This window comes from Danio rerio, chromosome 12, assembly GCF_052040795.2.
Source record: "Danio rerio strain M-AB ecotype USA chromosome 12, GRCz13ab, whole genome shotgun sequence".
NCBI classification, from domain to species: Eukaryota; Metazoa; Chordata; class Actinopteri; order Cypriniformes; family Danionidae; genus Danio; species Danio rerio.
In genome coordinates, this window is record NC_141032.1 from 29,079,856 (window position 1) to 29,093,386 (window position 13,531).

Sequence of the window (13,531 nt, forward strand, 5' to 3'; positions counted from 1 at the left end):
TAAATAAATCATATAAAACACGGTACAACTACTCTAAATAAATCCAGTCTATTGGCCATCAACTGCTACTAAGAGGAGGAATTTAAAAAGTTAATTGCTTGAGGTATTCATGATCATTGTATCCTATTTCTTACACATCTGGTAACACAATATCTACAACCTGATGATAACAATTGGAAAGTGTATAATAAAGGGTGTCTCTTATCATTGACAATCATGATAGTCTTATTTACTACTCTTCCTTTGTATAAACTATCAATGCTTTTTAGTTTTATTCCCAACAACTTACTGGCTGTTGTTACCACCTTCCCCAGTGACCTCTCTGGGCTCACACAAAAGATTGCAATATATTTGATAAAAGCACTATAAAACATGATCAACTATGTGTTGTCAAAATTAAAAGACAATAGTTGCTTTAGGAAGTACAATGCTGAAGCTTTTTTTCTTATACAGACCGTCCATACATCCCTCATAGGTTTATCTTCCAACATCACACCCAAATAATTATAATTTGTTACGAACTAAATTTGCTCCTCAACTAATTAATGTGGGAGGAGATTTGCTTTGTGCTCTCTCTCTCTAAAATCAATAACCATCCTCAGATTTAGGAATATTTCGGAGAAGGTTTGAATTTTCACACCAGTCTTAAAAGAAGTCAAGCCTGTGTTCTTCCTTCACCTAAGCGGTATCATCTGTATCCGTTACAATATCTATTTTTAAATTACCTCACACATGAATTTGTATATAAAATGAATAATAACGGAGATAAAACACAACCCTGGGCAGCTCAAACAAGCACATATTTTATCTTAAATGAAACCTCTCATTTGAACCTGTTGGATTCTGGAGATTATAGAATCTAGAAATTATATATGTGCAACTGAAAAAAAAACTTTTGTAACGATTAAATGCCTCTTTAGTTTTTTGACAAAGAGGAGGGACTGTTTGACCTCCATTTCAGCAGAGAGAGAGGGATCGAGCTGAAACGCATTGATTTTCTGTAACAGGCCAGACGGCCTTAATTAGTAATGTGTGTGTTTGCATGCTAGGCTAAGTGTGATTTGACATTCTATTAAAACAGCGGATGACGGAGTGGTAAGCTCGCCCAACAGGTTCTCATTCGTTATAGGTAAGTGCTGGCAGGACAAGGCCTCTAATGGAGCATCCATAAATCAAACGCAATGTTCAGATTTATATATTGATCAAAAAAAGGAACCCGTTACAAATCCTTTTAAACTTCAAGTTTGTCACTATTGTTTGTGACTGACTTTGTCGATATCATCCTTGATGTGTACAGGCCTTAACTCATTTAAAAACTCTCATTTACTCACCCTCATATTGATCATTCTTAACAAAAAAAAACAAAGATTTTATTTTAAATGCCTGCTTTTTTCCATTCAATGAAAGTCAGTGGTGTCCAAAACAATTTAAGTCAGAGGGGCTCAATGATGTTTTGGACTAAAACCATTGAATATTTGTTCAAATGTCTTTTTTATACCCCATAGAAGACCATAAATCAAACTTTGACTATAGATATTTTCAATGTGGTGATGTAATTGGCTCATGAACATTTCCTGCTTGTTGTTAAACTATTTTATATCTGTAACAAGAGGCAATTCAATCATAACTTGATGTTATAACAGCTATTATAACATTATTTATCATTACATGGTACTTTTTAAGTCTCAGAAGCTATGGAAATTTAAAATGTAAAACAGGAAATACATCAGGGTCATTGTTATTGTTTACATCATCTATATTTTTGGCCGAATTGATCCTTTATATGGTATTTTCCAATACAGAGAATCACATGAACTGAAAATAACGCCTAAGACAACAGTGATTATTGCCGTAATATGTGTGAACTATTTTGATCGTGCACAGTTGGTGTACATTTCACAGGGAAAGATAGGTGTACCAGAAATCCTTCCTCTCCGTCCTCCTCCTCTCTTCATTTCTCTCACTGCTCTAGCTCTCCGTCATTCTTCTTTTCCACTCATCTAAGTACCTCTCTCTGGCCAAATCAATTTTCCTTTGAGAGGAGCAAAGTCAGCACAGGGGCTGGCCGTAGACACACACACACACACACACACACACACACACACACACACACACACACACACACACACACACACACCATATCTCTTCTGCTGGGCTTATCTGGCACATTTACATTCAGCTGATTTTGTGCTTTTTGTTGCACTCTTTAACCAACCCTCTCTCTCTCTCTTTCTCTCTTGCTCGCTCACTCTCACACTCAATCTTCTTTTATTTTTCTGGCCTGTACTTTCATTCTCCACCTGTGCAGGGCATGTGCAAACCTCTTAACCTCTTTGTTTCTTTCTATCTCGCACTTCATCTTCAGCTTTAAGGTCATGGATCAGACCAAAAACCTGTGGTGCTTCTAAAGCTGAGAGTCACTGGCTGTAAAAATGGCGCCTGTAACAAAATGGGGAAAAAAATCATGCGATCGTAAAGAGAGTCCCATCGCTCACTAGCCACAAGTTCTGTCAAACCTATCCGAGTGATGCACGGATCGCCACAACAGTCAATTCGGTGTACTGTGAAGGAGATGCTACCAATCCCATCAGGCTGTTCAGCCAAGGGAAGCAAACGGTGTGGCTAGTCAGCAGAAGACGGAAGTAAAGGGACAGTGGAGAGTGTGTGTGTGTGAGCTCACTGCGAATGATCCATGACAAACAGCCACGAGCCTTGTTCCGCCGTTCCACATGAGAAATTTCATTACAGCCTTCAGGAGGTACACACAGGAAAAGTGACTAAACAAACGCTTTACAGAGAAAGGAATAGCTCACATTATGCAGGAGCCGTAAACTGAAACTGTGTAAAGGCACAGGAAGAACAAACTGTTAAATAAAAGACGCGTAGGAGACCGGATAAAACATTCAACATTGACACCTTTAAATAGAAATGTTACTGTACAAAAAACAAATATGCTACTCATATTTTTATTTAGGTTTTTTGGTCAGAAATCAGAAGATTGATGCTGTAGTTGTTTAATAAATCTAGATAATGTTGTGGTTAACGTCTTTTTCTCTCTATTATTTATTTTATCTCCCCTGTGACTTTTTCAACTATTTAAAAAAAACTATATAAATAAATATAAATATAACATTAATCACGGTATTTGCTGGCTCTTACAAAGTCTTAAATCTAAAAAGCTAAAATTTTTTTTTAAATCTACTGAAATGTGTTGTAGTATAATGTATAATGTTGTCTTAAATATTTTTAATCTTAATTTTTCTTTGTTCATCTATCTGGCCATTAACAACAAACAATCCATCTCAATAAAACTTTTTTAAAATATCCTTTAATTACTTTCCTTACAATAACATTTGCTTAAAAGTTCTCCATTCATTTAATGCTATAGGGATACTGACCTGATCTATATTTTTTATTAATAAATTATTATTATTATTATTATTTTTATTATTATTATTGTAGACTGAAGTAATTGACAATTATGTTTTGTTCTACACTGTAATAATTATATGATCAATTAGTCATGACAACATATTTTTTTAGTTCATTGTAACTTATAATTCTTGTTCTAACTTAATTTAAGTTAAACAAACTGTTTTAGGTTAGTTTAACATAATATAAGTTCAATGGACTCATAAGGTTAATTCGATGCAGCTTAAAAATTTAAGGCAACCAGGATTTTTTTACAGCGTATTCTTGGTAAGGGTTATAGGGTGTGTGAATGGATTTTTTTTATAAATACAAAAAATATTCAAAACAAAATTATTATTATTAAATGTATTAAAATTTAACACTTTTTACAGGGCAAGTGAAAATGTTGTCTAACTAGGATATTCGAAAAGAATCATTAGCATTTAGCCCTGTATAAGTCTAAAATTGCATTCATGATGGTCTTAAAGTCTTAAATATTACTTTGTGAAACCTGCAGAAACCCTGATTAATGCAGAAATTGAATATTTCACATACTTATAATAAAAATTTTAATAATTTCAATAATTTGGGCCACATGTTAAATATTAAGATTGCTTTCTCACACAGTCCATTAAAATTAATGTTTTATTTAGTAAGCATGGATTGAATTGAACTTGAAGGTAAAGCCATTAGTCTTGTTTGAAATATTTTATTTTTAATAATAAATTTTTAATTCCTGTTCATTGGAATTGGAAAAAAAAAGATTCTACAAAATAGTTTTTAGCACAACCATGTTAAACACTGATAAGAAATGCTACCAGAATACCAAAATAATTGACTACATTTACATGGACATCAGTAATCAAATTATTTTAGTATTTTATTTTTATGAATGAAATTTGATATCGCACACTATATGAATGAAAAACCTCTGCATTTCGCTATGCAGGTGTGTGTGATCCTTTACTGCCTCGGTAGGTGAGGGGAATAATGTCAAACTGCAGTGTGTGTATCAACTATACTGTTGCAAAATGTGGCGAAAATACCATCCAACGGTAATAGTTTGATTGCGGTGTTTACATGTCAGTGCTGTACTTCAAAAATACGACTAAAATCGCCATACTCCACATGTTTTTAATTTGATTTCTGTTTAGTACGATTATGACTTTAGTCAGATTGAGGTCATCAAAAATCACTGTTTAAATGATAGACTCTTAATCAGAGTATTGTCTTAATCGTATTAAAATCGTGTCCATGTAAACATACTGTTAAAAGTTTCTGAAGGATCACTTCCGACCGCAACTATGTCCACCAAAAAAATCACAGGAATAAATTGAATATTTAAATGTTCTAAATGTTTCCCAGAGATGGGTTGCAGATAGAAGGGCATCCGCTGCATAAAAACTTGCTGGATAAGTTGGCGGTTCATTCCGCTGTTGCGACCCCGGATTAATAAAGGGACTAAGCCGACAAGAAAATGAATAAAAGAATATTTAAAATGGAAAGCTGTTTAAATTTTGATATGCAGTGTTTAAAAACATTTACAAAATCAAAATGTTCACAATTAACATATATTTTTAAAACCTCAAATAGAGAAAGAACAGGAAAATGGAACTACATCTTAATGTATTTTTAGCTTGTGTGCTAAGGCCAAGGCTCTACTATTACTCACAGTAGTTACATAAACTATTGCTAAATATACTTCATACTTCCTAAAATATCACAAAAAATTACCCTCACACAAACATCGACATTCCTTCGAAACCATCAGCGATCTTTGCGCAAGTTGTCGGCACGCACAGCACTATGAATATGTCATGTCAGCCTATGAAACCATTAGCCTAATGAGTCTACATTCCTACTGGTCAATCAGTTTTCCAGCTATGCCTCATCTATGGATTTTACAATCAACCCAGTGAAGCGATATGTTGACTGGGCCAAAACTGGACTCCAAACTGCTTCTCTGTACCTGTATGATAACCCCAGTATTCCCAGTGCTCCAGGTGACTTTTCCAAATCATCTACTGAAAGCAAACACACTTGGGATCCCTTAATGCTCCCTAGGGCGCTGTGGTGACATCTGTCAAGACACACTGATAAATGCTTCTAAAAGCGAGATCCAAATGAGTGCATGCACATCTCCAGTCACCTGTGCAGAGCTCAAATGCTTGTTAGCAGTACATTGCATCAAATATGAAGCCTTTAAATAATAAATCGAACTTTCTTCCAGCTCAGATAAAAGACACATGAGACTCCGAGGCAGACAAGAGTTATTGATTTGTCATTTAGGAAGGTGAGCTGCAGGTTTCCCTTGAGTCTTTGGCTCTAAGAACATTCTCATCTGCTACTTGACCTCTCAATCTCAATGTAGAGGTCATTCAAGAGCATGTACAATCTGTGATTTAGGCCAGTGGTTCCCAAAGTGGGGGTCGCAGGACAATGAGGCTTTGTGATTTTCAAAAATCTAATTATTTTCATTAAAGTATTCTTTCTACCATATTTATCCAAAACCTACAGAACAAGAAAAATGTAGCTAATAGTTACTTTAAAAAAAACAAAATGCAAATAAAAAGCCATCAGCCTCTCTTTTTTTTGTGACCCCTGGGGTGATTACGTTACGTTAAAGACACAGCACATAGATTTTATTGCACCAAGTTAAACTTTTTGACACCTTTACAGCACTTACATACTGTACATTCAAAATAAATACAGGCCACAACTGAACATGGAGGATGATCTTAGAGTGGTGTTCTTCAAATTTAAATGATGAATAGACTTGGGTCTGGCATTGCCATTTTGGGGGTTGTGAGCTGAAAGGTTTGGGAACCCCTGATTTAGGCAACATAGGCTCATTATAGCCCTACATAAGTAGCCCTATTTCTGGAAATTGCGAATTATGTAGCTGTTCCTTTTTGCGCTTACCAGCTGACAGCTTACTTCTGTATGGACGGATTTTCTGTTGTTAACAGTTTGTCCAGTGACTCGCTGCGTACGTCGGTGGATTTGAGACACAAAGTGAAGTTGAGTCTGGCGAAGAATGGCTCCAGTATGCAGGTTAGGCAAAAGCCCAAAATAAAACAAACAAGTAAATAACAGGGAGAAAATGTGGTAAAATCTGAAAAAGTAGTGAAAATCAGGCGAGGCCTGTTCTTTTTTCTGGATTGCTTTTAAAAACACTGTAGGTTGGATCTAGTGAAGTGGGTGGGCGGGTCAGTTGGTGGTTTTTAAAACACTTGGTTGGGTTCAGGAAAGGGGTGGGTGGGGTTATTGGTCAGTCATTCAGTCAGTAAGTCAGTCAACAGCAGCCTCTGGTGGATTTACGCGAGAAGAGCAGATGCAAATGGCCCTCCCAAGAAAAATTTGAGATCTGAAAAAGTGTACACAATGGCCTTTTGTGGATTCGCGAAAACAGAAACTGCAAAAAATTGTAGCTCCTGGGACGTATTTGGTGCTCTCCAAAAATGTATATAGGGGTATGTAATCAGAATGCGCCTTAGTTGGAGTTAAACAAGAAGCATATGTTGACAAAAATAGTCTATCAATGCACTACTACTGTTTTGTAAAATATTTGACATTTAAATAGACATCATAACATTGTGAATAACTTTGAGATGCTGGATTACATTTATAAGTGTTATTAAATTACTTATTTTTTAAGGTTAACTGAAACAAGTTAGACGAGTACAAAGGTAATCTAAATATAAAAATAGGGGAAGTTATCCTGCGTTATTATTAAATATAGTAATAGCTGCTGAAAATTCAGCCTTGCCATCACAGGAATAAATTAGCATTTTTAAAACGCATAATAGAACAGAAAACGCTACACTTTGTAAATTTGGGTCAAATATGGATTTTTACATTTTGAAGTCTCAGAATTAGCCAGCTAGATTATCAAATGCGCTAAAAGAGCAAACAGTGCATTAAATCTTTCATGAGTTGTCTCTCTTCTGGAACCCTCTCTGCTGAACATATTAATCATTGTGGCCTGTGGTGTAAGAAAATAATCGCTGGGGCACACTGATACTTCTCTCAGGATTCTGTTCATGGGATTTATCACCAACGAAGCGATCTTGAGGGGGGCACAAGAGCGGTAAATTACAGCATGCTTTCCTCTTCACAGCGACCAGCACGTTTACCTCCCTGAATCCTGAGCTCTGCATCGCTGGACTAGTTTTCACCTTTGTATGGAAAGTAACTGGCTGTATACCTGTCTGAACCAACATTATGACAACACAAGGTGGGTGATCTCCACAAAAAAAAGTCCTGTAATTGGGTTTCCATTGCAAACACAGCTTAAGAACGTGCCTTTTTTCCAAAGCTATCTTTGCGGTGAGAGGATTGAGTGTTTGTTTTAGAAGGAGGCTACAGTAAGAGTGGATAGTTGGGTTTTTTCACTCGTCCAGGAGTTGCTTCTAGTTCGCTCCTCCAACCCTGGTGAGGGAAGCTATGCGTGGAATGTCCAATCATAACACTCTCCCTGAGTGGCTCGACCATAACGACAGAATGCTGCGTCGGCTTATTTTAACCTTCATTACAACAGGCACACACTGCACTGTTGCTTTTCAGCTGCAAAGACTAATTAGTAGTGCTTGCTAAGGCATGTTCCTGCTGCTCATAGTAGTGTTAACCAATTAAATTAAACTCTAAATTCTAAACTTTAGTGCTTAACACAACTTTCAGCATTTGTAACATGGGCTTGTCCAGAAAAGATCACTCAAAAAATGACTTTTCTTCTTGTTCAAATTGCTTATTTAAAATGAGTTGAAACAACACAAACCAAAAGTTGTTTTGGGGACGACATAATTGTTTTTACAAAATAAAGTGGATTAAACATAAAACAATTAAGTTAATTTTCCCAGTGTTGGGTTGTGGGTGGAAGAGTGGAAGAGAGGCTGCTGCGTAAAACATACACTGTAAATCAAAATTCTGTTTTTTTACGGAGTAGTTTTTTGGCAGCTTGGGTGCCAGAAAATCCCCCATAAAAAACAGCTGTTAAATTACAGAAATTTACTGTAAAATAATAAATGTTAAATTACAGAAATTTCCTTAAATCGAAATTTTCAGTAAATTTCTGTAACATAATGTCTATTTTTCTTACTGTCAATTTCTGTAATTTAATGTCTGTTATTTTACGGTAAATTTCTGTAATTTAATGTCTTGTTATTTTACTGTAAATTTCTGTCATTTAATGCCCATTATTTTAATGTGTTTTATTTTTATGTAAAAAAAATTATGGTAAAATAAGATTTTTTACAGTGTATGCAATTTAGGTTGCCGGTTCATTCCGCTGTGGTGACCCATGATAAATAAAGGGACTTAGCCAAAGGAAAATTGATGAATTATGTTAATAGATTTATGTTAGGACAACATGAAGGAATTGTGAGGAACTCAGCGTTTTTTACAGTGATGGGCAGTTCATTTTCAAAGTAATTTATCATAAAATGTTTGTCTGATGGAATTTCAAAGATTTAGTATGACAATTACATGAGCAACTATATGATATAGCAGCACCTTAATCCCAGAATATACTACTTTTAATCATTACCTATAGTGCATTCAATGCCTTACACACTCCATATACTTATAGGATATTCATATGCTAAAAATATGTAAATGAAAAGTAACCCATTACACTTTCAGCTTGCATTATGGAACCTATATCTCTGCTCTGACATCTTTTGATGCTAAAAGTTTACTAATGTGACTTTTTTGTGAGTTTAAACACATTTTGGTTTATTTAATGTACACTATGGTAGGGTGGCATGGTGGTTCAGTGGTTAACACTGTCACCTCACAGAAAGAAAGTTGCTTTTTTAAGTCCTGATGGGACCAGTTGGTGTTTCAATGTGAAGTTTGCATGTTCTCCTTGTGTTGCTTTGGGTTTCCTCCGGGTGCTCCAGTTTCCCCCACAGTCCAAAGACGTGCACTATAGGTGAATTGAATAAACTGAATTGTCCATGTATGAGTGTGTGTGTGAATGGGAGAGTGTACGAGTGTTTCCCAGCACTAGGTTGTGGCTGGAAGGGCATCAGCTGCTTAAAACATATGCTGGAATAGTTGGTGGAGGAAAGAAAATAATTAAATAAATGAACTATGGTGTGCAGAGTATGAACGTTTACAAACTTCTCGATTCCCGCATTCAGTACTCCCATACTATTCTTGTGATGAAACTTGTGCAATGTACAAAAATCCTTTCATTTGCATTGAAAACATTATTTGAGTTTTAGGATATGTGAGTAATGCCAACATCTCTGCAACTCGGCTACTAAAAAAACGACACACTGAACTAATGGGTAGGCCCACACGGAATCTGCATATGCAGAACAGATTTTAAGCCCATCGAGTCTTTTTTATTTACTAGTAATGTGTGTAAGTTTATATTTTTATTTAAATTCATTTCACTACTAATGGGATATCAAACCTACTAAGTGAATAGATCCTGTCAGATCTCTCTGTCAAAAACTGTCAAATCTGAACTGGTGCATCTCTAACAATTCCATGATGCAAAGCTGGATTTGTGATAGTTTGAAGTATGTATACACACTGAAGCAACGTTAGAGGAATGAAGACACACCCTGCACTAGAAATGGGCTATATATAAACCAAAGCTTCAATACACACCGACACACACTTCTGTTTGTACCTTGTATTCCAAAAAAAAAATTAATAAAATAACAATACAGGACTGGAAGAACAAAGCAAACCCTTCTGGACCATACACGTTCTGACTGAATAACTTTTTTTTTTATTGCGCACAAACTTTTTTCCACAGGCAAACGCACACATGCAGCATCACAAGCCTTCAACCACATCCACACCCAGCATTCTTTTTGCACACACACACACTAACCACAACAAGACAGAGCCATTACATCAAACAAAAGCCGGTCACCGCACACATCTCTGGTCGTCTGGGGAGTGAGCAGAAAGACTCCGATTCCACATGCGGCTCATGTCATTCAGTGACTGTTTTTCAGAGGCTGGGCTCTCTCTGCTCTGGCCTGTAGGGGGCAACCTGTTCCCAATGAGACATGAGCGAGGCAACAGAGGCAGATGGAGCACAGCGTGGCCCAGTTTGCAAAGCGTTTAGCATTCATGTGATGCGCATCGTGATGTCAGAGGAAGAGAGATGAGAAACCAGGGGATGCGCCGATATTAAAGTTCTAGCCAACACAGATGAGCTGATAATTAGTTTCTTATTAGAGGCAGATAAAAATCTACATTTAAAAGTAAACATGGCTGATCTTTTATTATTGAATCAACAGTCTTAATCAGCATCCCAGTAAAATAATAATGTTTTTATATTTACTAAAATCTTCACTTTAAAACAGGGGTGTACAACCTCAGTCCAAGTGCCCTGCATAGTTTAGCTTCCAATTCCATTAACACACCTCCCTGGAAGCTAGTATACCTAGAAAGAGCTTGATTAGCTGGTTGCAGGGTATATGCAGGAAACCTAAAGCTAATTTCAATAAATTTTTAAGACTTTTTAAAGACCTTCTCAGAATATTTTAAGACCTCATCGCCACTTCAAGTTGTAATCAGTGTCAAACCTTTAACTTACTGTAATAAACAGTTGTAGTTAAATAAATCAATGGAGCACAACCATGCAACAGAACTCAAATAAGCTCGGAAGAAACAAAGCTTGAAAGAATAAATCATGTGTTTGTTTTCATCTTTCTCCGACCAGGAGTACGCAAACTTACATTTTCCCATTTTGCAGTCTACTTTGCTCTATGGTTTTGCATTGTGGAGAGCATTACATCACCTTCCCACGTTTGTTGCAAATTACGTGACATCACCCGGATGGAGGAGCTTGTTAATATTAGGAAGAAACTATATATAATGATTCATTTTTTAAGTCAAACACTTTGGACACAGCTTAAACAATATTTAATATCTTTTAAAAACATTAATAAGACTTTTTAGTACCTTTTAAGGGCCTTAATTTTCTCATAATGGATTAATCAACGTTTAATTCTTTTTAAGACGTCGGGGAGACCCTGGGTTGAAACTAAAATATGCAGGACACTGGACCTCCAGGACCAAGTATGGTTAATTCTAATATTTCAAATCCTTAAGCTTTTGTTTTTGGTGAAATACTGCGAAATTCTACTTAACTCAGAAATTGTGGAGAATTCTGTAAATGTGTATATGACTGGAAAGTAATCAAAGAGCCTAAAAGAGTCTAAAATTAATATTCATACTGGCTGATACAATTAGTAGCTGATATTACAAAGTGTTTTTTTTCCTTGAGGCTAGCATTTTTTTTTTTAATTGTCTTAAATGAAAGTCCTGCATACTGTATTTAAAAATGTGATGAGGCACTTGGAGGCTATTTCATGCTGAGGGCTATACTGCTGCTGCAGTGTTTTCTTTCGAGAGCTTGGTGAAATGCTGTGGCCATCAATAGCTATGTTTCCATCCAAAAATGTGAGTAAAATGTATGCACAAATCTGGAATATCGTATAAAAGACGTGCGAATAAAGCAGCTTTTCCATCCAACAAGTCAAAGAGAACAAAATTGTCACTTTCTGAATAACTAGCATCAAGTATCAAGAGAAAAGACTGAATTTGCTGTGGTAGGAAAAGCTGCGTCAATCTTTTCTTTATTTAATAAATTACTTTCACCTCAGAAGGCAATGTTGATGCATAATGAACACGTGGTGGTGTTTAAAGGCATCAGACACGGAGCACAGATGCTCTTGATGACTCTGGAAGTAATTAAGGATATAATAACATTAATACAGAAATGATTAAGGCATTTTAGAATGACCAAAACAGCATTTCAGATGTTTTAAAGTGTGGTCAGCCTGCTAGCTTGTCCATTCACACATTTTTATTATCACATGATCTGTTATAACAAAGTCACATGATTTTTTTATGTGCTTACTGGAATTTGTTCATTAAAAGTGTTTCCATCATAGTTCATGCCAATTTCTTCTTATTGAATAAAAAGTTTATCCTACCCAGATATACACATACACATTTTCAAAACTGGTGCACGTCTTGGCGTTTCCATCAACAAATTTTATGCGCATAACCTAAATGTGCATAAAAATAGTTGAATGGATTCATGGCTACTTTTTACACAATCTTCCAATTACAGTTCAGAAGGGGCGGGACACAAATCACCAACAATCGCAACCAACAAGCTAAAAACTGTGCCCTCTAGGTGCTCTCAGCTGATCATTTTCAAAAAGACACTTCAGAGTAGTATATGCAGACCTATTTGCTTGAGAAGGACCATGGCTGAACCTATAGGCCACAACATCAATGAGTTACATAACAAGTTCACTGTTCTGTAAGTATACAATATTCACACTCCCACATCTCAGTCGCCTAGCTCTCCCATGCTTTCCTTCCCGCTTCCTGTCCTTTGGGAGTCCGTGCTCACACTTGTGTAATGATGGCATTGGCGCCACTTGCCCTGCTAACAGCGACACTTCACAAGTGCATCATTATCCAGCCAATGCTAAGAAGCTAATTAGTTGCAACAGGCTGTCTCCTTTATTCACTGAAGAAGTGTTCACATAAAGCACAAACACACTGCTAATGTACACTTAGCATGATTGCTGATTGTTGCCGGTGTTAATACTAATGTGTTACTGTACCATGAGGAATATACAGTGTGTTTTTGAGCAAGGGCGACTTTGAGTACTTTCATCTGACCATGCATGTTGTGTGTCTGGCCTTCATGTGAGACTATGCGAGTGTGTATTTTGAGCTAATCTTGCTCTGTGCAACTGGGCTCTTCTAAATAAGGTCAGAGAGCGCAGTCATACCTGTGCTATGATAACAGTGTGTGCAGCTTCACTTTGTCAGCGCTTACTTTAGCGTGTTTATGTTTGAGGTGAGACCGACCTTATTCACAAGCTTAACTCACTCTCTCTCATATGTGCTGACTGGCAGAAGATTCATTTCAAAAATTACCTTTGGGTAAAATCTAGTTTTTAAATGTGTTTACATGCTTAACATGGGCTTAAATATGCTGGAAATAAGAAAATTCATTAGTCAACATCAATTTGAAGCATATTTACACTGCAAAGGTGGCGCAGAACTCAAACCTAAAGATAAACTTTCAAAAATGTGTATTTGCATAAACCGTTGAATACTGCAT

General features: G+C 36.3%; 1 protein-coding gene and 1 long non-coding RNA gene across 4 annotated transcripts in view; one reads left to right on the forward strand and one right to left on the reverse strand.

Annotated features, from left to right (window-relative positions):
• LOC141376810 (uncharacterized) overlaps positions 1-13,531 on the forward strand; it is a 100,907-nt gene that overhangs the window by 37,707 nt on the left and 49,669 nt on the right. For both annotated transcript variants that reach the window (XR_015504208.1, XR_015504209.1), the window contains one exon: positions 7,532-7,648. This is a non-coding gene — a long non-coding RNA (uncharacterized LOC141376810). The remainder of the gene's footprint in view (positions 1-7,531; positions 7,649-13,531) is intronic.
• Positions 1-13,531, reverse strand: part of zeb1b (zinc finger E-box binding homeobox 1b) — a 101,763-nt gene that overhangs the window by 24,816 nt on the left and 63,416 nt on the right.